The sequence below is a fragment of the Cavia porcellus genome, unplaced genomic scaffold (assembly GCF_034190915.1).
Source record: "Cavia porcellus strain 051 isolate PalLab524CR breed Dunkin Hartley unplaced genomic scaffold, mCavPor4.1 scaffold_11, whole genome shotgun sequence".
Taxonomy (NCBI): domain Eukaryota; kingdom Metazoa; phylum Chordata; class Mammalia; order Rodentia; family Caviidae; genus Cavia; species Cavia porcellus.
The window spans coordinates 25,570,294-25,597,495 of NW_026947494.1; positions in this window are offsets into that span (position 1 = coordinate 25,570,294).

Below are 27,202 nucleotides of genomic sequence, written 5' to 3' on the forward strand. Positions count from 1 at the left end.
AGAAGAGTGTGGCCAAAGAGTGCAGTATTTGTGCTTGATATTTGAAAGCTAAAATTGAGAATATGCAAAGAGTGACTAAAATTAAGTTAAGCAAATGGCAATGAGGAAGGAAGTCATGTATCTGGACACCAGGATTTAGGATGATTATACACTAGAATTTCAAGGCCAGTAGAGAAAATGACACTTGTTAGGTTGTAATAAAAGTTGTAAATTGGAATCTGTGGTTGTCAAGGAATATTAGTGAATCTCTAGAAGTTTTAAGATTGAAAGCGATGAGTAAAGTATAGGAAAATACATCCAAAAGGCAGCAGTCTCAATGATACACAATTTTGCAAGAAAGAAGAGAAGAATGGTTTGGACATAGCAACAGAGAGTTGTGAGCACATATCTTCCATCTCATAGCTGTAAGGCAGGATTTACACATACAACCTCAACCTGAGATGAAAGCCACTTTCTCAGAGGACTTCCCCATATCTTTTGAAGCATGTTGTGATATAGGTACTACTCACTACTTTCCCCAGGTTTACAGTGAAAAAAAGGAAATACCCATTTGAAAATTGGAGTTGGAACAAAAGAAAGCAGGGTCATGGAAAGGATTAGCATTTGAAAGGATTAGCGCTTAAAAGAATCTATATTGTTTGCATCAAGATACTAAGAAAGGCACCCTGAGGGCAACACAGGCATCAGCAATACCCCACCCTTCACTGGTTCATGGTATGAAAGGGTAAATATAGATTCTTTTGAAAGTCTTTGCTTTAGAAAAAAAAAAGAACCACCTGTTCCAGAAGGGTCTAAGAAATTTGCTCCTTTGAGGCTAGCCTTACAAAGGAGTCATCAGAAGCTATTACAATCAGGAGCCAAGAGGCTCTGGCTACTTCTTGAGCTAGTAACAGGCCTTGGCATTATCCATATCATGCTGGTTTTCTAGACATGATGAATGCAGTTAGGGGTTTTGAAGGCTTCCACCTGGACTTCAGGATCCCTGAGAGATGAGGCAGTTTGTCACTAAAGGGTAGTGTGTAAAGCTCTGAGAATGAAGCAAAGGATACAATGATGCTCTTAGAAAGTTGGAGAAGCCAGAAACCTGGAGCATTTGAGGAAAAGCACAGATAGTGACCAAAGCCGCCAAAGAAACAAGCCATAAGAACGATGACAAACAGTGCTGTAAGAATGGAGCCATCCAGGGGTTGGGGATTTAGCTCAGTGGCATAAGCGCCTGCCTTGAAAGTGGTCAGTCATGAGTTCAATCCCCAGTACCGATAAAAAAAGGAAAAAGACAAAAACAAAATTAAAAAAAAAAAAAAAGGATGGAGCCTCTGAGCTCTTTGGAATTCATATCTTGCCACAACTTGTCCTGAATGCTGGACAGAAAGGTACAATTTTTAACATTTACCCAGATGAAATCTTCCTTTTGTCCCATTTCTTTCTACTCCTATATTTCTCTCATTTTTTAATGCAAATATTTACCCCGTGATGTTGCATATCAGCTATATTTTGTGTGCTTATTTTACAGGAGCTCACACATAAGTCTGCTTTCAATGTCAACAGAATCTGGATGTTTCATCAGTGCTGGAATTGCTAAAACTTTAGCACACTTAGAGGTGGACTAAATGTCTTTTGCATGAAGGGATGGATATGTGTCTTTTGGGGAGTGAGGTGAAATGTTATGATTTAAATCTTAGGTGTCACCCAAAAGCCATATGTCATTAGAAGGTGACTGGAAAAGGAGCTCTATGCCTGGCTTCCTGTTTTGAGGTGGGACCTGGTTAGAAGTGTGATCCTGGAAGGAAGTCTTAGAAAGATACATCTCCCTCTCCCTCTCCACACTTTACTCCCTGCTGTAACATGACCAGCTTTCTCTGCCTAGATCCTTCCACTGTGCCATCTCTGTCTCACAGGCAACCAACCATGGACCAAAATTTCTAAAAACTCAAATAAATCACTCCTCCTTTGAGTCGTGATTTCAGTGACCAGGAAAGTAACTAAGACAAAGATTTTGAATTTCCTCTCAATAGAATGGAAAGTTTTGAAGTGAGAAGTAAAATGGCTGAAATCAGGAAATTCCACAAACATGGAAAGCAGTAAGAAGACAGTGGTAGTTATCCAAAGGAGACATGTCAGTAGTTTTAGAACTATGATTTATAATGCAGTCTTGACTTCAAGTGAACAGGGCTCAGATTTTGACTCTTTCTGGAATACACAACAAACAGTTTACCAGTAGACTGGTTACGGATGTAAGAAAAAAAAAAAACATGACTCCAAAGCTTTTCATCTTAGCAGTGAAAAGAATGAAATGCCACCATGTGCAGATACAAAAGCTTGACCATGGAAATCATGCCATTTTCATTGCACCTGCTACCTGAGATGTCCATTAGACATGCAAACATGAGAAATTTCTTTTTCTTTTACTTGTTTCCTTAATTTATTAAGGCTGTGCTAGTATTTGGCACCATTAAACAATCACAAAAGCCACATAGCTTAAAGAAGTCTTAATGCTGAATTGAAGACATTTCTTTTGTAAAAGATTTGACACATATGTCAGCATATCTTGTGATTTCCTTTAGAACTACTGTACTGTGATGGTGGGAAAACTACTACAGACAATACATAAACCAAAGAGCATGGCTGTGTTCCAATAAAACTTTATTTACAAAGACAGGCAGATTTAAACTGCATTCTGTACTTGCTGAGTTCTGCTTTAGTTGAAGTGTAAGAGAAAAAGTTTAAACTCCAAATTAATTTATAAAATCAAGTCTTCTCTGACTATGGATGTATTGCCTTTGTTGTATCAAAAACTCTAAATTACTTTAAGAGATATACAAATATGCCACTAAGTAAATTTAAATAATAAAGTGATATACTTATTTATTTTATTTGTTATTCTTTCTGAATCCATTAATTACATGACTTTAAAAAACTCAGTTTGGTCTTGGGCTTTCAAAGATTTTGAAAGGTGATAGGTTCATTGAACTGATACCCTCATCAGTATGTCACTAATATATGAATGAGTTCATATCTTAGTGTACTTTTAGCAGGCAGGGCCTGATCATAAAAGGTGGATCAGTTGGGGCATGACTTGGAAAGGTTTATTCTTTTCCCTGTGTCCTCTATTCTTTTGCTCTCATTTCCTAGCCAGCATGGATTGAGCAGCTTTCCTCTGCCATGTCATTTCTTCCTTATGCCAACGAGACCCTAGCTTTCATGGACTAAACCCTCGAAAGCCTTAAATCAAAGTAAATCTCTCCACCTTTAAATTGCAAGTACTATGTTTTCCCTCTCTTTTTTTGCCACTAATAAGAAAATAACTAATACAATAATTTATACATAAAAGTTGTTGGTCTCAATGATTTCTTCAAGCTAGAAATATAGTCAAAGTTTAAGAACATTGTTGTTTTATCAAGTCTGTTCTGAGCCAACTTTCAGTAGTTATTTTTAGTATCAATAATATCTACTGCAATTAGATTTCATTATAGTTGTTAATTAATTATAAAAATATAGGCTAAAGATTTAGCTTAGTGGCATAAGCACCTGCCTGGCAAGCTCGAGATCATGAGTTCAATCCCTGGTACCAAATAAATAAATAAATGAAGTGTAGCATAATTGATGTTCAAATATGTTAAGTATCTTGAAGTTGGGTGGTGAAGCACTACTCTAATGGAACTTTTTCAAACAAAAGGGAGGAGAGTGGCAGATTGATTCATTGGTTTCTCCTTTGTCCCCACAGCTAACAAATGATAGAACTAAAATTAGAACCCTTGAATCTCACCCAAGTGCTCTATTCACATCACCAAAATGGCCTGGTTTCCTGATGCTGGAACGGAATTGTGCAATTATTAATTATGTGCTTGTCTAGAAAAACCACTATGTTAACCTCAAACTGCCATTTCCTTATTAGGTCATAAACAGAAGAGACAATAGAAAGAGTAATGATTTTCTTTTTTTCTCAAATGTGAAATTTCATCCAGAAGTGGATGTGCCATGAAACAAATGAAGCTTATGTTTTCAAATTTCTCTTATGCGTTTACTTGGTCATACATTTTGTAAAAATTTTGTAAAATTTTATAAAAATGTATATAAATACATAAATATAAATTTTTGATATAAGGTTTCAAAAGTGTATAAACTTGGAATTCCAAAATACTCAGATATGCCCCCATGTGTACCCAATCCTATGAAAATTTCATCCCAGTTACAAAGAAAAAAATGGTCTTAAAAATAACAAAACCTACTCTTCATTCTCTATCAAATGTTTTAAGAAAATTTTAAAATGTTGTTATACCTAATACATATCATGATGTTTTTAGGAATAAAGAATTCAACTCAGTATAATCACTTTCATAGTCAATCTTGATTTTCAATTTGATTGGATTGAGAAACACCTAAAGGCTTAGTACAGGACAGTTTTGGTGTACCTGCGTGGATGATGGGGCACAACCTTGGGAATTACATCTAGTTCCTGAACCATTCCTGTCTGACACTTTCCAACCTGCTCTGTTTCCTAGCTGCTCTCCCTTTGCCAGTCTCTCTCACCATCATTCCTCGGCCTCAGAACAGACAACCAACCAGAAACCTCTGAAATTGGGCACCAAGGAAAACCTTTCTTCCCTTAAAGGGTATATGTTGGGTAGACTGTCTCAGAAACAAAGAAGTGACTAAAAACCGTTGTTCACTCTTGTCTGGAAGTTCTTCTCCCATATATACAGGGCGCTGTCCTGTTCCTTGACTTCATGCCACTTCCTGCTCAAATGCTATTTCAGGAATAGTCCCCCATAAACGCTATATCTAAAATAGAGTTCTCTAATTTCCTCCCTTTACTCAATGTTATTTTTGGTATTACATTTATGACCACCAATACATTTTATAGTGTTTATTTCCATGTATATTTTCTGTCTGCTTCCTCTCCTCACCCACACTGCCAACCGAAACTCTGGGAGACAAGAGGCTTATTTTATTTTATTTTATTTTATTCTATTTCCATAACATAAGTGTTATGGAAAAATCACCATTTGCACTATAGAGTATCAACAGAAAATTGTACATTAGGTTAATATGTAAGAACACCTACTCTGCACTAGGATTGTCCTCATCGATGGGGATCAGCAGAGAAAAACCTAGTGATTATCACTGATGCAATAAGTATTTCCTAGTTGCAGATGCGAAAGGGCTGCATGAAAAGGGTATTGGTTTAGCTTACAAAGATACAGAAGCCACCTCTGAGACACTGTTGGATATTTTATAAGACTCTAGAAGCCTATGACTGATGTGTGAACAAGGGAAAGAAGACAATGACAATTCACTTCACTTCCAATTCATTATAAGCAGAAACTTTCTTAGTAGTAGAAAAATGTCACCACACCAATGAAATGTGCTGCCTTAATATATGCCGAATTTTCTGTTTGACAAGAAATATTCAGCAAAGCTGTCAGATCACTAACAATACAGCACGTAAAGGGTTAGATTAGGTGAACACAAATTTATCTACTAATTCAAGGCATTCATGTGTAATTACCTTATTCTTTCACTGCATAAATATTTATTAAGCACCTACTAAATGTTAAATACCAAAAACCTAAACTCAGAGTGTTGTCTTTATGAATAAAGTGTGCTCTAATTGGACTCATCTCTTCCTCTTTACTGTATACATTTCAGCTCATCGACAACTGCCAGCTAATTTTCACACACATCGTTGCTCAAAGTACTTAGCTTTTTCCCTTGCCCCAAAAGCAATTCAAATCCCTTTCCTGGCATTACAATCCTGCCTTTTCTGGCCCTAAACTCACCTCCCAGTACTAGTCAACTCTTCCCTATGCTGGAACTCCTTGTTTAATTTCTCAGACACACAGAAAGAAAAATGCATCCACATTTTTGTTTATAAATCTTCTCAGTTTTTGTTTTTTCCAGGCCTTTTAAGTCTAAGGGTTAGTGCTTCCTGGTGCTTGAACTAAATACAGACAGTTTCTCCTATGCTATTGATGCTGGAGGTCAGTTGGAAATAAAATTCCTCTTCAGGTAAAACAAGCTTCAATCACAGGCTTCTAACTTGCAACTTTTCTGCACCTTTGCCATGATGAGCAACTGCCAAAACTTGCACCTCAGTTTTTGTTTGAATTCCACTTCCTTGATAATACTAGAAATCTTCTCTAAGCACTCTATTCCTTGGGCTGGGGCAATGGTGCACTGTGGAACTCCTGTCAGCTTCCATCCCAGATGGGCTCAGCTGCTGGGCCTCAGTTCCCATATGCACTTGGATTCCACATAAGGGGATCTGAGACAAACTGTGTGGTGGAAGGCTGCAGATGAAAGCTCAACTGGGCAGAGTTGTTCCCTTAAATGAATAAACATAAGCTATGCTAGCAAGAACATGAAGAGGAAAAGGGAATGGGTGGTAAATGGGGCCAAACCTGCAAACAAAGTACAGATAATCCAGGAGCTAATTGTGTAGCAGAAAATGATCAGGGAGGTAAAGTCATTCAGGGAAGAGTGAGAGCGGGAAACCCTTGCCATAATGGAGGCTGATGTGCCAGTTTGCCTGCTGGTAGATGCCAGTTTCATGGCTCATTGGTAACCTAGCGGAGAATGTGAGGCAAATAGCTGGCCTTATTCCAGTGTGGATTGATCATCCTGAAACAAATAGCTGACTTCTGTGATGAGTAAACATCACAACTGCTTGGAAACCCAGCTGTTTTTCCCCTTTGATATTAAAACCCAGCTCTAAATATGTCCATATTCAACATGCCCAACCCTTAGCAGTTTGAGTTGGGAGATTCTTCCACAAGAAGTAAATTCTGTTGCTAGACCAGTTGGTGAGGGGTCAATGTCAGCATGCTTGCTACTGAAAATCTATTTGTCTTAGGACCAAGGCTGCACAGATAGAGTATCGTATTCTTCCATGTCCTCCTCAATGGTCTTCTTCCATCTTTTTGCTTCTCTTCTGTCTCCCAGATATAATTCAAGCTCTGTTTTTCCCATATACTATATATCATCAAAACCATCTCATCTCCAAGTGATCTCTCCATTCACTGAAAACTCTAATGCTGTTTTAAGTATTCACAGATTATCTTTCATTTACTTTATACTTTTATTATGCCCTTTTTATGTGCCAGACACTAAGTGAATTGCAAATATTAATTTATTTAATCTTCATAAATTAAGATAATCTAGCTAACCATCTCATGTCCCTAAATACACATGATTCTAGAGTGCTCTTCAGATTATGACAAATTTGGCTACTAGATTATATTAATTGATGCACAGAAAATAAACTCTAGATCTGTGACTTTATGAAGGTAAAGACTGCATATTCTGATTTACATATATGTTATTGACGTATCTATCTTCAAATGTACATGTATATACATGCTTTGTGTACATGCCACCAAGAAATGATTATTGGTTATGGTAATATTGAAAATAACATTGAGAGACTTAAAAGTAGTTTAAATGCCATCAGTGTACTAATTAGTTCTGATCCCTGACTACAACTGACTTTATTTTATTTGAAACAAATAAGCTCCCTTCTCATAAGCTACCTTCTAATAGGTAAGAAAGCACAGGTACCTTATAAAGCAGTTCAGTAACACACTGGAATGAACTATCCATGAAAAGTGTAGCAGAAAATACAGTTTAATATCTTTTTCATTTGACAGATAAACTTACAAATAAAAATATTTTCTTCCAAAGGACACAAGTCCCATCATCAGTGAATCCATGAACAGTGGAATATGTACGAATGTTAACTCCAGTCTTTGTTGCAATCCTTGAGATTTCCAGGAGCTCTTCCCTTCTGCTTGGTAGTGTGGTCACTAAAACAAGCAGTAAAAAAGGCAAACATGAAGAACAATCTGACACAAGGATAAAATCTCCCCTCGCAAGGTGTCAAATAATGTATTAGGAGCTTTCCTTTATGAAAATTGTAAAATAAAATTATAAGCAATAAGCAATTTTCAGGTTGTCAAATATCCATAACCACTATGATTTCTGAATTTAATGCAGTGCAGCTGTGATTATTGTTACTTTTCTGCCTGCAAACATTGCAGACATTTATGAAACCCACTAAAAATGCTGTATCAAATTTCAAAATTAACTCTTTTTTATACTTCTAATATAGTTTCCATTCTCATCAACAAGCTGTAATAAAGCTATTATAAGGATTTTTTTCCTGTTACCAGTGCTAAAATATTTAAGCATCTGAGAGAAATACACAAGCATTTCTATGCAGAAAGAACAGTGTTCCTTGGAAAACATGAATTATATAAACTATAATTAGAGCTTCAAAATTGAAAGTGTTTAAACTAAGATTACAAATTGCCGTGTTAAAAGTATACTGAAACATTCAGCGAGGGAAAATTAAATGCCAACTAACTAAATCAGCTCTCCCTTGTTTCAAGCTGCACTCGCTCCTGCCTTTCCCAAAGCCTTCATTGGTGATCACACAGACGTTAGAACCGATTTCTACAATGAGTTTACCCTACTATAAATTCAGGTTTGATTTCTACACAGTGACTTGTACATTAAAGTTTCTGTCAACAATATTCAGGTAAATATGCTCTACTGGAAAAGTAAACTTCAAGAAATGGAAATAAAATCTGAATCGTTTTCAAACTGAATTAAAATAGCTTGTTTCTTAAAAAATAAAACGTTTTGTGTATTTTCAAGAATACACAATAGAGATATAAAAATTAACTGAACTTAATTAACTTAGATTCACACTCATGAAACAAATATGAAGGTAAAGTGTGGGCAAAGAATGGGATGGGGCTTGAAGCTAGTAAAAGTCTATTTCTAAATCTAAAGAATATCCACCAAAACATAACTACAAGTTATTCCTTCTTTGGGGCTGACTGGTATATTTTTCCATTACTACTTTAATACATTATTGCAATAGTATTTTAGAGTAAAACTTCAAGTTAATTTTTAATCCATGAGTGAATGAATGAATGAATGAATACTCACATTAACTAGCCACGTAACTATGCTGTAAATATTTTGGTTTTGTCTTATAGGAATACTGACACCCACATTAAATTATAAGGATCCATTATAATTTATGGAGGAAAGCTTTCCAAGTTCATGAATTCTAACAAAGTATGCTTTAAAAAACAATGATGAAATTGTATGGGGGAAGCTCTGTGATGTTTTCTTTTCCAGCTTAGAATCGAAGCATCTTTATATATGTGATTTCTTGCCATTAGATCCCACTGAAGTCCAAAGTATACTGTAAACCCATATGGCAAAGTCATATCACAAATGGTTTTAGAACTGGATTCTCTATTCAAAATGTTTTCAAAATAACAATATGACTTTAATCAATTTTTAGAAAAATAGTGCCTGATAATGGGACCTCTTCTTAATTAGTAGGATCTACTTAGCAGACTGAGTGAATTCTGGTAATGTCAGCGGCAGACCAAGGAACCGAAGGGCAAAGAGAGAACAGGATAATTGAAACAACTGTGCTACACACTCCTGTTTTATGCTGACCGCATATTATTCACAAGAATGTTTAAGTAGTTTTAAAAGGCTGGTCCTACATTGTTAAGTAAGAAAGGCATGCATTGCCAGCTTTTGGATCCTTACTTGCTGAATGACAGTGACTAATACATCACGGAAATTGACTGAGAGGTCTACATGAGGTTAAGCTTAACACATCAAAGGGCCACCCAGTTAAAGTGAGAGCATCGGAGAAGAGCCAAATAAGTATTGCCCTGAATGAGAATATAGAAGCACTGAGGTAAAAGAAATTACTCTTGTTTTAATAACATGTTTTATGAACTTTAAAAAGATGACCCACACAGTGTAACAATGTTATTACCCTAGTAGCCCTTTATTTATATAGAAATAATTCTTTATCCATTGCTGTTCTAAATTCATAAAGGAAAGAATCTGTATTTCTCTGTTCATTCTCCTCAGTAATTACCTTAGAAAGTTCTGCTAAAATAGACACTCTATTAGAAGTGCTTGATTCCAGGTAATAGTGAGGTTCTTTGACTTCTAAGTGACTTTTTTTGTGTTCCCTAGTATCATAATACTGGATGATGTTACAAAATACCAGGAAAAAGATAATAACAAAAGAATAGAATGATATCAATAAATTAATGTAATTTAGGTTATCCCTCCAAAGATAATACAATGAAATGTTAAAACAAAAAGTTCTTTGAACTTTTACCTATTTAAATTCACACACACACACACACACACACACACACACACACACACACACACAGCACAGCACACTAAATACCCTGCTGCCTTGCAGGACTGACATTTGTTTGCAGAGTAATCTTCCTTCAGCAATACTGCACAATTTTACAGGATTTTCTTATAAAGTATTATGGGCTAAAGTAGCACCTATCAAGAGACAATTTTCCTGCTTTCATGAATGTCCAAAACATTTACTGTCACTTTGAACCTGTGTTCACTATTTGGAAGTGTTTGCAGTAGAATCTGGCAAATAAGCACTGCAGAAAATATAGTAAGATGACAATTTTGTGTTAATTCTGCTATTAAACCAGATTTATTGAAATATACATACAGAAAAGCATTATAATGATTACAGAAAAGTCTTTATCCATTTGTGGCATCTGATTTAGGTGCAACCTGATGAAGTACACTATTTTAATGAAAACCTTTTAAAAGTCTATATTTAAATATTTCAGAACCTTCCAAATACCAAAAATAAGGGTTAATATTTATATCTGAAATATAGGATGAGGGAAACATATACAGAGAGATGATTCTTCCTCCATTTCAACATTATTTGGCCTTTGACATTCATTTTCTTGCTTAAATCTCTACAAAGTAAAAGATAATCTGGGCTCCTTTCCTACTTTCCCTTCAGAGTGTGCAGAACTTCATAGCCTTGAAGTACCTCACTGGATTTACTTTGTGCCTTCAGCTAAATAGTTATTAGGCCTATTTTTGTGAGAATCCAGAGAATCACTACAACCTGGTGTGCATGATTTGATTAGCTGAATCATATAGCAATCCCCCTCACCTACCCAACTCGCTTTCCACTGGCAAGTCTGGTACTTTTTTGTTTTTATTGTGTATATTTTGAGGCAATGGCTTTTAAAGTTTATTTTCTAAGCTTCCTCCTAGGTCTTAATCTTATAATATCAAAGAAAACGAATGAAATTGTCTTTTTCACTGGAAGCTTTCTCAATAGATACCTGGAAATGTATGATCCCATAATCAATCAATTGGACATAACTACATAGTACCAGAACCTAATGAAATGACAGTACCCAAACTGATACAGAATTGGATAGCTTACAAAGCATCTGCACACATGTTATTTTATTTGATCTTCACAAAACGTTTGGTGGGCAGAGCAAATATGACTACTAATTTATAAATGAGTCAAGTAAGATCACTATAGTTACATCACTGATGTCATGGCAGAATTGGAGCTGGAAAGCAAGTCCCGAATCCTTGTCTTCTTTTCCCTAACACTTGTGTGCATAAATATCTCTCTAATCCTAATTTTGTATGTTTATACTTTCTACTACTGCTATACATGGATTCTTCGTAAATAAAAATTTTATGTATTCTGAAGGTGGCAACATAAAGGAAAAATCTAATTCATCTTCCACCAATACAATTAATATTTCACATGGAAAACTAATAAGATTTCTTTTCTGAATATAAATATTTAGTATTAGGTTTTGTTCTGCAAATTTTGCATTTACTTTTGATACAATAAATCAATGATATAAAAGCTTCACACCACTGAGAATATATATTCACTGAGTAATTTCAATGAAGGAAGATTTTTACTTTTTGATACTTGACTTATTTAAGTGTTTCACACAAGTATATTAGATAAGTTATTCAACACTGATACTTATCATAAAATTAAGGTATTAATATTAGGAAAAACTTGACTGTGCAAATACTGTCAGAAATTTGCAGACGAAGCACATATGGGAAACACTAGGGAACATTGTACAGCTTATTTGTACAAAGAGAGCCAGGAGTCATGCATAATGCATTAGTGCACTACCCAACAACAACCCATGGAAATCATCTCCACCAAAGACAGACAACACTCAAAAAAATACACTTAATAAAAAAGACCCAAGAATTTCCAGCCATCTTGTAAGTATAGATAATCCTCATTTAAAGTTAAAGTTCTGTGTTTATATCTGAGACCAACGAACAAACAACCAAAATAAAGTTCAGTTTGTTTCCTTATCCCCTAACTCAATTAGAGTTTATCAGGCCAAATGATGAAAAAGTGTACAATTATACAGTGAATTGGTTTTGATCAAAAGAACCAATATGAATAATTGAAGGCTTGTGATCTATTTCCACTTGAATTGTCCTGAGCATATTCAATATAATATGTAATTATGCAACCCTGCTTCAACTCTGAGTCATGGTTTCACTACTAAATGTGTATTAAAGTGATGGGATTATACTAATAGAAAATCATAATAGAGATCTTGAAAGTTATCTTCTTTTGTACACTTTTATTCTTTCCCAGCCTATGGTTTCACACTGTCTTGTCTTTTGTTATATTAAAAAAAAAACTCAAAAGTTAATCAAAGACTGAAAATTGAACTAAATCAATCTTCTCCTCACCAAATGTATCCAAATTGATTTTGCATTGTTTTGATGATCCAACTAGTTACATATTTCAAACATAGAATGAAAAGATATTTTGATTAAGTAGACTTCACACGTTCCTCAAAACTTGAGTTAAGAAAATGCTTTATTTACTTTATATACAACTGATATTTATCACATTTACTCGGAATGTTCTTAACATTTTCCCCAAAAATAGCCTAGAGTTTTCCTTAGGAAAAAAAGAAGCAGAGCAAATAAAAAGCAGGAATGAAGTGTGATCCAGTCATGCTAGATAAGTCAGAAGTCAACACTCCACAATAAAGACAACTTAATGGCAGTTCTCAGTGGAAAGACCCATTCAGAAGACACCCCAATTAGAATCTGTCTCTGTTAGTTTCATGACAACATACTGCAGATATTTTCATCCCTTCAGGCATTCTCCTGTATATAAGTATTAAGTATCTCAAAACTTGGATTTTGATCATTTAACATATGAAGGTCAGAAAATATTACTTTTTATCATTACTACTATTGGAATAGACTCTCTAAGGCTGTGTTAAAAACATTCAAGAAAAATTTTACTTAACATCATTGAGACAATTGTTTGTTTACGATTCCTTGTCTTGTTTTATTTCAGCAAACATTGAACACATGACATGCATTCAGTCCGGTAATGTGTGTTTGAGTTATAAAAATGACTGATATGGTCCCTATCCTCAAAGAAACAAAATACAACACAAAATACATACACAAATAATACAACAGGGATTTGCACAAGATATCCTTAGAGAATGCAAGGGAAAATGTAACACTTTTAGCTGAAATGATGAGAAACCATAAAAGTCAGCAAGACTACTTAGATAAAGCCTTAAAGTTGTTTTGAATCGCATGTCAAATTTCTGTAATAAACTATATGTGAAATTGTCATTTGGGTGAACCTAAGAATGTGAACCTCTCAATTTTTGTTTCCCTCCCTGACCCACTGGAAGCTTCTCTCCCCTCAGTAAAAATGAAAACACCTCCCAGCACCATCTTGACTCCCAGTTTAAATAAATCTTGTAGGAACATTATTCAGACTAATTATTGAATGAATTGAGTTGTTTCATACGTGATGTGGTAAATTGCCTGGAAAATACAGACATTCAATGCTGGGTTTTCTATTCCTCCCTTCATGGTATTAAGTAAACATGCACCCCTGAAGCTTTCTTCCCAATTAGATCTACTGGAAGTCAATCATTTCCCTGCTTATTAGAATGCAAGAGACATGCACATAGTGTTCCCCAGTTTCATCAGTGAAACTTCTAAAGTCTCAAACTGGTCATTCCTAGGTATACTATATAATTTACTATATAAACAAAACACGTTTGAGAATAAAAGGAAAATATATTTATCATTTTCCTGCAACAATAAGCGTAATGCAAGTCTCTCAGGCAAACCAGAGTGCATGGCTGCTCTAATTATTCCTGATATTCTCATAAACTACAGAACTGTAAGAAATGCAGCAGCAGTTTTTAAAACAAAGGAAGCTTCCTCCTCAAAATCACCACCCTAGGAAGCTTTGAACCAAGCGGAAGCTTTCTTTTGCCTTGACCCTGAACAGCATGGAATCTCCATAGAGTCTATCTCTGTTTCCAGACAAAGCAGTCATGCCACATCTTGGCTGTATTTTGATTGTCCCTACTCAACCATTCATGCGAATCCACAAAGCATAGTCTTGGGAAATCAACCTTACAAAACAGACATATCTGAGTAGGTCATACAGGACCATGCTGTGAAGGGCAGCTCTCGGTAAGCCTATTGGAAAATGTTGTCTGAGCTCCTCACTTCCTTCCTGCAGTAAAATTTTCTTTCATTTGTCACTCTGACCCATCTCAGCTGGGTCGTTTTTTAAAAAAGGATCAGGTTAAAAAAATTTTATTGCTTATGGGGGGAGGGAAGTAATCCTAAAACTAAAATTGGATTGTCTTCTGAGGTGTCTTTATTTTGAGATATTTAAAGAACAAAGTGAGGTCAAAAAAGAATACAGTACAAAGGCAAGAAGTAGGCAAGACTGGACGTTTAGCATAATTCTTATTACTCTTTTCTTTTTTTACTTGTTGACTACCTCCTTGATAGTATTAGTCTTCACTCTTCCATCATGCACTTCTTCATAATAGTAAAGTAACTCTAATGCAGAAAGCAAATATTATATGACATTTTCTTCCCTAATTTTCAGAAGAATATGCAAGCAATATACCCAGAGGTCATCATAAGTCATTAGAATGACTCTGCCACTTCCCAGAGGACCCACTGAGTTGGTTTTACTCTGATTGAACTAACGCCTACAGAATATCATGTGTCGTTTTCGTTATTCAGGAGTAATTCAGAACCTCAGATTTTGTACATACTGCGGAAAGAGGAATGAATTAGACATATTTTACACCATCAAACGCAATTCTTATAATCAGGTCAGGGAATAATATTTAAAACCAGGGAGTCTCTATTTTTTCACCTTTTGGTGCCACAAAACAGGAAATCTATTACACAATGTGGCAGCTAGATATGAAATCAGGAGTCTAATAATTGTCAGCATTGCCCTAGGGAAACAACCGCTGGGCCAAACTACAAAAGCATAGCCACCATTTACTGTGCTAAGCACCATCAGGTATTGTGACATCACTCTGTGAAAATCATCTGTACTCCTGAGTTCTTATACCCACGCATCTCATAGTGCTTAGTTATGCCATTGATAATGATAGCACATAATGAACTGATTATTTCTAAGTCCTGGTAAAAACATTTTTTTCTCTTCAAATACACATTATGGAAAGGAACCCTAGAACTCAAGCTTAGAAATTCAATTTCGACTTCAAAATTCTGTTTTTGTGTGTGTTTATTTAAATGCATAATGCGTACAAGATACCACTCACCCTATCTCCTCATCTAATTCCTAATCCTTCTAATGCAAACTGTAACCACTAACACTAATATTGTTATCTGTCATTCCAACATGATTTAAGGATTAAACAAGCAATGAAAGTATATATTCTTCATTATTTACATGTTTAAACTTGAAAGGTAGCCAAATATATAACTTTCCTTACTTCAGAGGCTTATTAATCAGTGCCACGATTTTTCATTTTTCAAATTTATTAATCCCTGACTGTTACCTTTCGGTATTCTTTCCTTTTTAAGTGTCCTCAGATTTCTTTTGCCAGCCACTTCTTTATTTGTTGAAGAATGTGGCAGACTCCATGCTGCTGCTCATCAAGTTCTGGTTCTGCTAAGGCTCTAACTCAGCTGTCACCTCTAGGTCCCCCTTCCGGTGGACACGCCCAGGGAAGTGCTGGAACCACGGACAGGTGAGAGGCATAGATGGAATTTCTTTTTCATCAGCAGGTTTTTAAGAAGAGGTAGATCCTGTCTGTGGTTCTTTCCTACTCTTGGCTCCTGGCTGGTGCTAGCAAAGTCCTAGAACATGATGGAACAAAATGCCAGCAGAGCCTGAGTGCCTGAACTACTGGGCAATGCCTTCCACTTTGGTCTGTTTTATGAGCAAGAAACAAACTTCTCTGTCATTTCATTTTATATTTTCTAGACATTATGGAAGGCAATGTTTAGTTTTTCTAGTATTTATAAATTATTGTGCTTTACTATAATTAAATTAGCAATAATATATGCCTGAAATACCATATTTCTTTAGTTATGTTGTTCTTCTCCTACTCTTTTATCACATATTGTTCAAAAGTATTATCTTATCTCTATTTTCCTTTGGATACCAAATGCTTTATTCTTCACTTACCACACTTACTGGAATGAAGAAGTCCAATTTTTTCTCATATCAGCATCTCTAAAATTGAGATGCACCTTAAAGTAAAAAATGTATTATAACTCTAATATGGGATGTTTTTCTTACCCAATGCCACATCTTAACATAGACCATAATAAAATTGAGAGTGACTGAGACATGATGGAAGAAAATTCAACTGTCTCATACTTCTGAAACTCGATTGGTTGTCGATTATAAAATAACAATATTACATAATTCAACTTATTACATTTTGCAACTCTAAACGTTTCACTAGCAGCTATTACAGATGAGGTTGTTATCAAACACAGTTCTTCCCTCCTCTCACCCTTCATTTCCTAATTCTGCTCAGCAGAATCACAGTAACACCTGAGATCTACATTTCCAACCATTGCCCTAATCCCCATATTATTTTCATCTTTTCTGTAGAATTTATTATATTCAGGTTGTTGAAGTTCTTCCAGTTGATTCCATTGACCTCGATCTCATGCTGCAGTGCTGCACCCCCCGATAGGCTTCCTACACAGTCCCCTCTCTTCCTGCAGAGCCTGCCTCCTCTCCTTCTCAGGTAGTGTCTGCGAAGGCTGGGAAAGCATTCTACTTCGAGAAACCCTGTAAAAACAAAGGGTAATGTATTTGCCATTTCAAAAAGTGCATGCTTCCTCCTGTTTTCTGAATGCCACCTTCCCTGCATCCTCTCACTCTTCTCTGTGGTTCTTTCCTTTAATTCCTTCTTTCCAGCTTCCATGAGATATCAGAGACTTCTGGCAGTTCTTACCTGTATTGTGTATGTGCACATACCTGTCTCCAGGTTCAGCTGAAAAACAAATTCATAGGGTTTTTGTTTCTCAGTTTCACCTGCTTCTTATTCTTTTTATGATTTACAGGAGGAGAGAGTGAAAATGCTGACTTCTGCAACCATTTTCACACTGGAAATCAACTTTATTTATTACAGAGCAGTTCTCCATGTACAGATGTGAAGATCCAATTGTAAAAGAGAGCAGAGTGTTAGGATTTTGAAAGAAACTGAATTTACTTGAATATAATAAATATTATTTAGAATAGCAATTCATGGATAGTCAATCTCAATACTCATGTGTTTAAAGATACTCATGTAAGATATGAGTCTATGTAACTGCTGTAACATTAGGAAATAAGAATAGTTGGTAAATTTCCAAGGAATTATTTTATGCTTTGGTAACCAAATTCAAGACAGTATTACTTTTATAAAAACTAGCAAAGAGGTTACATATATTTCCTCAAATATTTAGTAACTAAATTGAAATGCCATTTTAGCTGTGAAAAAGATGGCAGATGCCTATTTTTACTGATTTCTTCCTTTAATCCATTAGTTAATACCTAAAACAATACCTGTGCAACGTGGAATATTAGCTATACATTTGCTATTTTAAATTGCTAATACTGCAGCTGAGATATTCTGAGAATCTACCCACTTCTCTATTAAATACGGATCAATATCATTCAAGGTTAAGTGCATATCAGTCAATGCAGAAATAAAACCCTTTAAAACTTCTCTTAGCATTAATCTTGTCATCATTTAATTTTGCCCTTGGAAATCATCCATGAACAGTAAAATTAAAATAAAACACACAAATTTGAAGAACATGATCATACAAATCAGTTTTATACAATTCTCTATTCAAAGAATTATACCACTTAAAAGAATATAGAAATATTGGCTCATTCTTCAAACTCAAGACCTAAACTATTAAAATGTTCTTTATTGTTGTTTTTATAATTTAGCACCACTACTTAAGCATGTGATATTTATATTGGTAATATAGTGCAGACTTTAAGAAAAATTTCCAATACTCTCAAAATCATTAAAATAAATATAGCGGTGTGTGGGTGTTTCTTCTCAGAACTTAGCTTTTATTGTTTTTGGCAGAATAATGAATCCACTTGACCAAAGAATAGTTCTTATTTCAAAAGAGTACATATCTTCAGGAGGAGTACATAAAGATTAGTGAGAAAAGAAGCTCACCTAAGCAACCAGGATGATTTGTAAAGTTAATTCATGGATGATAAATGCCACGTTCAAACTTTCTGAAAAGCCTGTTACTGCTTTTCATACAAGGATAATAAACAGTTAAAGATATCAATCCTCCTTTTCATGTCAGTCTCAATATTCATGTGCTTAAAGATGCTTGTATAAGATATATGTAACTTCTGTAACATTTAGAAATAACAATCGTTGGTAAATTTCCAAGGAATTATTTTATGCTTCATAACTGAATTTCATTCAGAACATTGTTAACTGATGATAGTAATCTTTCTATGTTTGCATGTAACTTTGGAACCTTTTTCAACACAGTGTGAGGTATTACTCATGGTTTTCCAAAAAGACACACCTTTCTGTATACATGAGAGGGGACTTATTAGAGAAATTGTCTCACACAGTTGTCAAGGGCAAGTCATCCTATGATAGGCTATGTGCAAGCCAGAGACTCTAGAATGCTGGCCACATAGCTCAGGCCAAGGTTAGAGGAAGTCTTATGGTGTAGACTCTCAGTCCAAGGCCAAAGGTCTGAAAAGTCAGGGGATGACTAGTGTAAGTCCTAGAATCCAGAGACAGAGAAGCCTGTCATTTTGGCAACAATGGCAAGAATGGAGGATTGTATCTCAACCTGAGGAGATGGATGCATTCACTCTGTCTGCCTTGTTTTATTTTGTCCCAGCCCTCTTGTATGGTGCCTGCCTACATCTAGGGCAACTTTCCCTACTCAATCCACTCAGCCTCAACACTAATTTCCCTGGAGACATCCTCATATAAATACCCCCAAAACAATACCAAGTTTCCAGGCTTTCCTTAATCTGGGCAAATTAATGCTTAAACTTAATCGTCATTGAGGGCAAATGACCAGACTACAATTCACATGGGACTCAGTTCCTCACACAGCTAGTGTAGCACCACCCTCATTTTTCTTAAACTAACCATGTCGCACCCTGCCATACTTTGAAAAATCTACTTCAGAGCCTCCTAAATTTTCCCTATATCTAACAACTTTTATAAAGGATCACGAGCATTTGCAAACATCATTCCATCTGGATTGAGTTCATTAAATCTCTGTCGGGCTCTCTATATAGTATCACTGCCTTAGATTTCTGTGAAGAAGAAAGATAGGGTCTCTGACCAAGGAAGTGTGTAAGAGAGGTAGCAGCTCCACCTAAATCTTGTCTATCCATTTCATCATTGAAGGCTGATAGATCGTTACTGCCTGGGGTGACCTTGCTGGAGTGCTGATGGCTGAAGGTGGGCTTTTAGAGGAACTTATAAAGACAACAAGCACACTGTGGAGCTAAGAAGAGAGAAAAGGGGTGCACAGATAATTAAGTCAGGAACTAACTGCTTGGCATATTTGGGTTCACACTCTCCTCTTGCCTTGTGTACATTTTAAATACTAAACTTTTCCCAATTTCAATCTTTTCATCTATATTGGTCATAAATTTTTCCTCAGAGCATTTGTGTGAGGATTACTTGGAATGATACACTCATCAAAATGTTGGACAAATAAGAACCCCAACACAACTGAGGTTCTTCTCATAATTTTAGTATAAAATTGTGAATTAGTGATGAAGAAGAATTAAAATGTCCCACTATATTCCCATCTAAAAACTTCCAATCCAGCTGTTTTCAAAATGTCTGAACAGCCTTTCCTCTGTACATGCAGTACAGGGAGAACCAAAAGACCTGCCTCTGTCTGCCCAATGCCACTACCAGAAGGCCTTTTTCTCTGCACACCTAGCACAGGCCAAAGGAGACAAACTCAGGTGTTTGTCTCATCCCCCTATACTGCCTAGGAGCAGCCAATGTGGGAAGTGCCTGGGACCCCACAACCAGCTTGTTGGGAGGAACCCAGAAGAATGTCAAGACAAAGAAGCAAAAGGCAAACTCAGACCTCTAGCTCGCATGCCATAAGTCTGGGAGATATGGTCATGTAAAAAAAAAAAGAAGTCAAACACCTGAAATCTCTGAGAGGATAGCAGCTGAAGTAAGGAAACAACTTCATGAGATTGGAAAAGCAATCAAATCAGAAATAATGTCTCAGGTAAAAAAAGAAATCACAAACATACTGAAAGAATTGTTCAGCAGGTTTAAAGAAGACATAGACAATAAAGAAGAGCATAGGAAAATGATGGAAACCGTTAATGAATGTAGAAAGGAGTTACAACACATGAAACAGGTTCAAAGAGAAATGCAGGAAATAAAAAATTATTCCAAAATTGGCAAACTGCTTGGAAGAGACTAAAGATAGACTTTCAAACTTTGAAGAAATGATTGCAACTAGTGATCTTGAAAGGAAAGATCTCTTAAAAATAACATGGAATCAGGAAATAACTCAGTGGCTTCAACATGATGCAAGGAAGCATAATTTAAGAGTGATAGATATCAGTGAAGAAGCAGAGGTCAACACAAATGAAATTAAAAGGATATTCACAGAAGTAATAGAAGAAAACTTTCCAAACATGAGAAATGGATCTGGCATGCAGATAAGTGAGGCATATAGAACTCCAACTAGCCATAACGTAAATAAAGTAAATCTACACACAGATATAATAATCAAGATCTCATAAATTCAGCGCTAGAACAGAATATTAAAAGCTGTTAGAGAAAAGAGACAAATCACCTATAAAGGAAAACCAATCAGAATCACAGCAGACTTGTCAAAATGAACCATCAATTCAAAAAGAATTTGGAGTAAAGTGTTTCAAACCCTGAAAGAAAACAATTTCCAACCCAGATTGCTCTACTCAACAAAATTATCTTTCAGAATTGATGGAAAAATAAGATACTTTCATGATAAATAAAACTGAAAGAATTTATGACTACTGTCTTAGTTACTTTTAACTTGTTCTGAGACAAAATACCTGATGAACCAAGTTAAGAAGGAAAGGTTTATTTCTTATAGATTTTGTAGGTTTCAGTCCATACTCAGTTGGCTCCAAGGCAGGGTGGAATGGCAAGGCTGTAGTTCATGGCAGCTGCAAACAGCAAGGCGGAAACCAGCAAAAGAGCAAGACATACCTTCTTCCTGCCATTACATTACTTCCTGGCTCCACCCCTATGCGGTGTAGCACTGACACTATCAATCCAAGCACTATACAATGAACCAATCACAGATGCATAATTTAAATGCATGAGGCCTGGCGGCAACCTACATAAACTATGACAACTACCAAACCAACCCTACAAAGAATACTAAAGAATATTGTAGAGAGAGATAAGCTGACCATGGTTCCAGGAACAGCCACAGAGGAGGATCACCAAACAAGAGAGGCAACTGAATGAAGGGGAAAGTGGAGAACCAACAACAGGAGGATAGCAGGGCAGAGACAAAGCAATGTATACTGGTTGTAACCATTAATGTAGATGGCCTCAGGTCAGCAATGAAAAGAAACACAGGGAGTGTGGATCAAGAAATCAGATCTATGGATAGACTGTACATGAAAAATGCATCTAACTGGAAATGAAATTCATAGACTGAAAATCAAAGGAGAGAAAATAATTGTTCCATGTGACAGGAGACCAAAAAAAAAAAAAAAAAAAAAGGAAGAGTTACTTGCCCATCAACTGCAGAATGGCTAAGAAAGACATGGTATTTTCAAGCAGTGGAAAGCTACCCAGCTATAAAGTAGAATAATCGCAAGACTCCTGTAGGTAAATGGGTGCAACTGGAGATGATGTTCATGGTTAAAACAATTTAAACTCATACACGTGAACCCTAGTATAACAAACAGAATGAGTTAATGGGATCCAAAAGCAAAATAGTTAATGTAAGAACAAAGGGGAGGAAACATCTGGGAGGGAGAGGTGGAAACTACAGTCAATTTCTTATTGTCTTGTCTTGAACTCTTGCATTGTTTACACAATTTTGTTAGATTTGACTTTGTTCTGTCTTGTTTTGTTAGATTTTATGCTGTCAGATGGTAGGGGCAGCTATTTTGAATATAATGGAATATTTTATGGTAATCATGGTTTCCCATTATATTGCTCTGAAGTCTTTTAATGCTTTCATTCATTGGTTTCATTGGTTTTATTCTGTTTTGTTTGATTTTATTATGTGTGATGGTATGAACAGCTATTTTGAAAAAAACAAGACATTGTGGTAGCCATTGCTGATTTACTGTCATCTTGGTTTGAAGTCTTACCATACCTTTGTTTTTTTGTTTTGATTGTTTCTATTCTGTTGTGCTTTATTTGATTTTATTATGGGTGATGGTATAAACAAATTCTTTGAGGAAAATGAGATATTACAGTAGCCGTTGTTCATTTCCTATTATTTGGTTTTGAAGTCCTGTAATGCTTTCATTTTTTTGAATGGTTTTATACTATTTTGTTACATTTGATATTATTGTGTGTGAAGGTATGCTCAACTACTTTGAAGAAAAGTGACATTATGGTAGCTACTGTTGATAACCGGGTGTCTTCTTGTGAAGTGCTGTGTTGCTTGGATTGTTCTGGTTCTGATTTGTTTTGTTCTTTTCTCTTTTGTTTTATTCTCTTTAAAACAAAAAATTTTTAAACATCTGAACAACTGATCGAGTGACATAAGAAATAACAATGGTAAATAATAATAAGTAACATCTATTGAGCAGTTACTGCATGTCAGAAAAGAAATTTGTTTAATCCTCTCACCAACCATAAAAGTTGAATAGAATTGTAATCTTTATTTTACCAATAATAAGAATAGGGTAACAGAAAAGAGAAATGTATTTCCAGTGGTCTTAGGACTTGTAAGAGATAAATCCAGGATTTGAATACAGAAAGTCTGTCTCTTTTACCTTTCTCACTGTTATTCTACATTAATAACTGTGTGTAACCAATTCCCAAACTAAATATATTTCATTTTTTTCTGAATGCATGGGATTTCTCTATAGCAATAATCAATGAAATAAAAAAATGTGTAGTCTTTGTAGAGGAAAGGAATTCCCCAATATCTAAGACAGTGATTGATTACTGTTACTGTCATTAATAAACTAGAATACAACCAAGGCAAACAGAAATTTTTGGATCCCAAAGTGTCACTAGAGACTGAAGTTATGCCTGCCTCTGGCACCAAGACAGGTATAGAGACTAGGAAGTTTGATATGAACCTCAGCATTATTCATTTGACTTTACCACTAATAACTGACAAATAATATATATTAGAAAATGAGAGAAACTTTTGATTATAAAAATATTCTTTTCTGCATTTGTATAAAAAATTGATAAACTTCATGCTTGCAAATGAATTATTTGCCATAGTTTAGTGGCTTGTTAGATTGCTCCTTTCTGCCTTCTCTCTAATTATAGCTAGTGAAAGTCAAAGACAGTTACTTTTCTAATCTCAGAATCAATGATAATAAACAACTGAGCAATCATAAGAACCAATTTCCTATCCTTTTATCTATACACGAAACTTAATAAGAGTGTTTCCTGCAACACCTAGAGAATTTCATTCCCTGTGTTGTATTCTTAATAAAATTAATAGAAAGGTAAAAATAAAAGCCAATGAATATTTTAAGACTTCTTCATTTGAATCAGGAAAATAATTTTTATGAACTTAAATGCCACTCTTCTGTACTCTCAGCACTTTAAACCATGATGAGAATATTTTATAATCCTATTTTTTCATTTCCTAAAATAAAGGGTGTGGACTCTGTTTGCTTATGGATTTTGTTTTAAAGGTAGATTTGCAGCTTGGTTATGAAATAACATTGAGAAAAGACAGAGACATTCTTCTCTATTATACTACAAATAATATGACACAGCTGAGTTCACCTCGAAAAGTTTGACTACATTTTATTTTCTTAATGTGAATGTGCACTTTGCTACAATAAATACATATTGTCATTATTTCATGCAATATTTGTACCAAGTCAGTTTTTCTGGCATGAAAGATATCATGGTCTACTGTACATCGATCTATTGTTCCCTTTTTTAGGTTTTTTTCAAAAGGCAAAACATGTTCAACATCACAGTGCATTCAGATGTTAAGACACCTGTTATGTTCTGATGCTTTGACATGAACAATCTGCAGATTTTTTGCATTGCACAGGGAATAAATCAACATTGCCAGAAAACTATTATTCCAGTTATTCCAGTCCCTTCATAGCAGATGTCTATTCCCTTCCTATTCTAATTAATTTTTCTTAATAATTCTCCTCAGGCTTTCATGACCATGTGAAACTCGCAACTGTTACTGCTCCAGTGCTGGACGTGTAATCAATAGCTGGATGGACCCCAAATTAAATCATTTAATAAATTTCTGGTTGAATTCATTTAGGTCACTAGGTTTCCACTCCTGCTAGCATCCAGCATGATTTTATATCCTCATATTGTCATAACAATACACATTTCCACTTGGCTGCTGTCCAACAGCATGTCATATCGGGAGAGAGTTGAGTTGTGCTTCTTGGGGTTATGCAAAGATGCTTAATATAAGGTTATGGTCAAAGACACCTGGAGAATTGTTGGTGAGGAATACATTGTTTTCTTCCTCCAGAGATAGCTTTTATAGAAAACCATTCTTATCCTACAGGCATATACATTATCTACTTCAATGTAAGCATTCCAATACAAAGAAGATGGTTGTACAAAGCAGAGGTACCATGAAAATGTGTAGCCTGTGTTCAATACTGTGGGTCCCTAAATGTTATATAATAGATGCCTGCAGATATGTTTGGTATACAGAACTTACCAGAATGGAAATGTGTCAGATAACATTATTAGTCACATACATAAGCAAATTCAAACTGAAGGATCGTAACTACTTCTTATTTGGTCATTGAATTTTATGTTTTCAAAGGAAATGTCATGCTCAGGAAATGGCAGCTTCACCGCCCTACTTTTCAGACTGTTCTTTGTAAGTAATTTGACCTAAAGAGAAAGGAGTCAATTAAATAGTAACTTTTAACCTCTGGAGTTGATCTCTGACCTGTCTGCTAAGTTATCTCACAAGGATTCTACTGTCGGTTTGTGAAAACCTTCTTTCATAAAGCCTAGAAGACATAAAATCGGCATGGATGTGTGCCCAGGATGAACCCTGGATAGCTAATAGGCAATCGACAGCCTCAAACCCTGCGTCACTGTTCCTCACTAAATGTGCCCGTCAGCACCTGACTTGTTCTGTGACCTCTGCCTCAGACCATCGGGTGACCAAGAGGTTCTCTCTCTAAAACTCTTCAGATATTAAGACACTTCTGTGCTCCCAGATATAGCTGAGAAGGACAAAACAGACTCAGAATAATCAGTATCTGTCAGAAATGCTATGTTCGTTCATTCAGTAAATCCGTTGTTCTCAACTAGGAAGATTTTTGCTCCCTCCTAGACCCTCAAATGTCTGGGATATTTTGAGTTGTCATGACTACCATAGGGATGCATTCAATTAGCAATACTGGTCAACAGGCTGCAACACAAACAACAGCCCACAACAAAAATTCACTCAGGCCAAAATGTCAATTGTACCCAGGATGAGAAACCGTGCAATGTTTTCCCACTCTGTGAATACACTGTTGCGGGTACTGCAGTTGCAAGGCTAACCTCCTGCAAAATTAAGAAACAATTTCATGTTTATGTGTTTTAACAGCTTTAAGATCACTGTGTTAAATCACAGACACCTAGTTGCCATTATTCTGAACCTCTTTTTCTACCATAACTCCAAAATCATACATCTTTCGAGTGGTTCTGTATTAATTTATTAAACCATATTAGCAAACTATATTTATAAAATTTATGATTTGGAAAAACTAAAGATAAAGCAACTAAACATCCAAATATTTGACATCCAATCTCTCCTCTCTCCCCCTCTCTGTCTCTTTCTGTTTCTCTCTCTTTCCTCTCTCCCACCTTCCTAGAAAAATAATCTGTAGTTTTCATGTTCCCTTGAGGTTATAAAATTCTGATTTTATGGAAGGAAGAACATACTTTTGTTTAATAATAGTCTGTATAAATTATTCTCCCAAAGTTGTCATTTCTTAACCCTGTTTTAAGCTCCTTAGCCTACTAAATAATCTTGATAAATTATCAGTAGCCAAGAAGGTCATTATATATTTGCTCTCAAGGAAAAGTCTATTTAATCACTGATTTCAGAGTCAGGCTGGACCAGCAAAGATAAAGATCACTGTCTTAATGTATGTCTTTCAGGGTCTCCCCTGGCAGTCTGTCCCATACTTGGCTTTAAATGCCATCTAAATTCCACTGACTTCTAGATGTATACTTTCTTGACAGACTATTTCCCTTATCACCAGAAAAAAAAACTACATATTTTCAACTCAACCTTGCTGTGTAGAAGTTTTGAAAATACTTTGAATCCCAAACAAACTCGTCTGCACTCTCACAGGTTGCACTCTACTCTTGTCTGTCAAACAGAAAAGAACAGCTCTTCTCAAGGAAGGTCAGTCATTTTTTCAGTTGCATGAACTGAAAGCCTAGAAGCAGTTCTTAGACACTGTCTTCTCCCCATATATCAGATCTATCACCAAATCCTACAAATTCTTTTTTCATCAATATGTTTCAAATCATACCACCTTCTTATTGTCTCCTCTGATACCAACCAAGGCCACCATTGTCATCTCTTGGCTCAGTTGGTTGGGGAGATTTCCCAGTGCTTCTAATGAAAGGCACAGTCCTGTCTCTCTGGCTTTTCTGTGTACTTCCTTCAGTTTTGATGTTCCATCAGCTCAGGCTGGATTTTTCTTAAATTGATTTACTCTTGTTTACCTGGAGATATTAATTTTGAACCTGCTTCTATATGAAATGGTTCTTTATCCATGTGTTTGACCACCAATTCATATTCATGGTTCAAGACTTCTACTAAAATAACCTTTCCTTAAGGAAGTTTCCTTTAA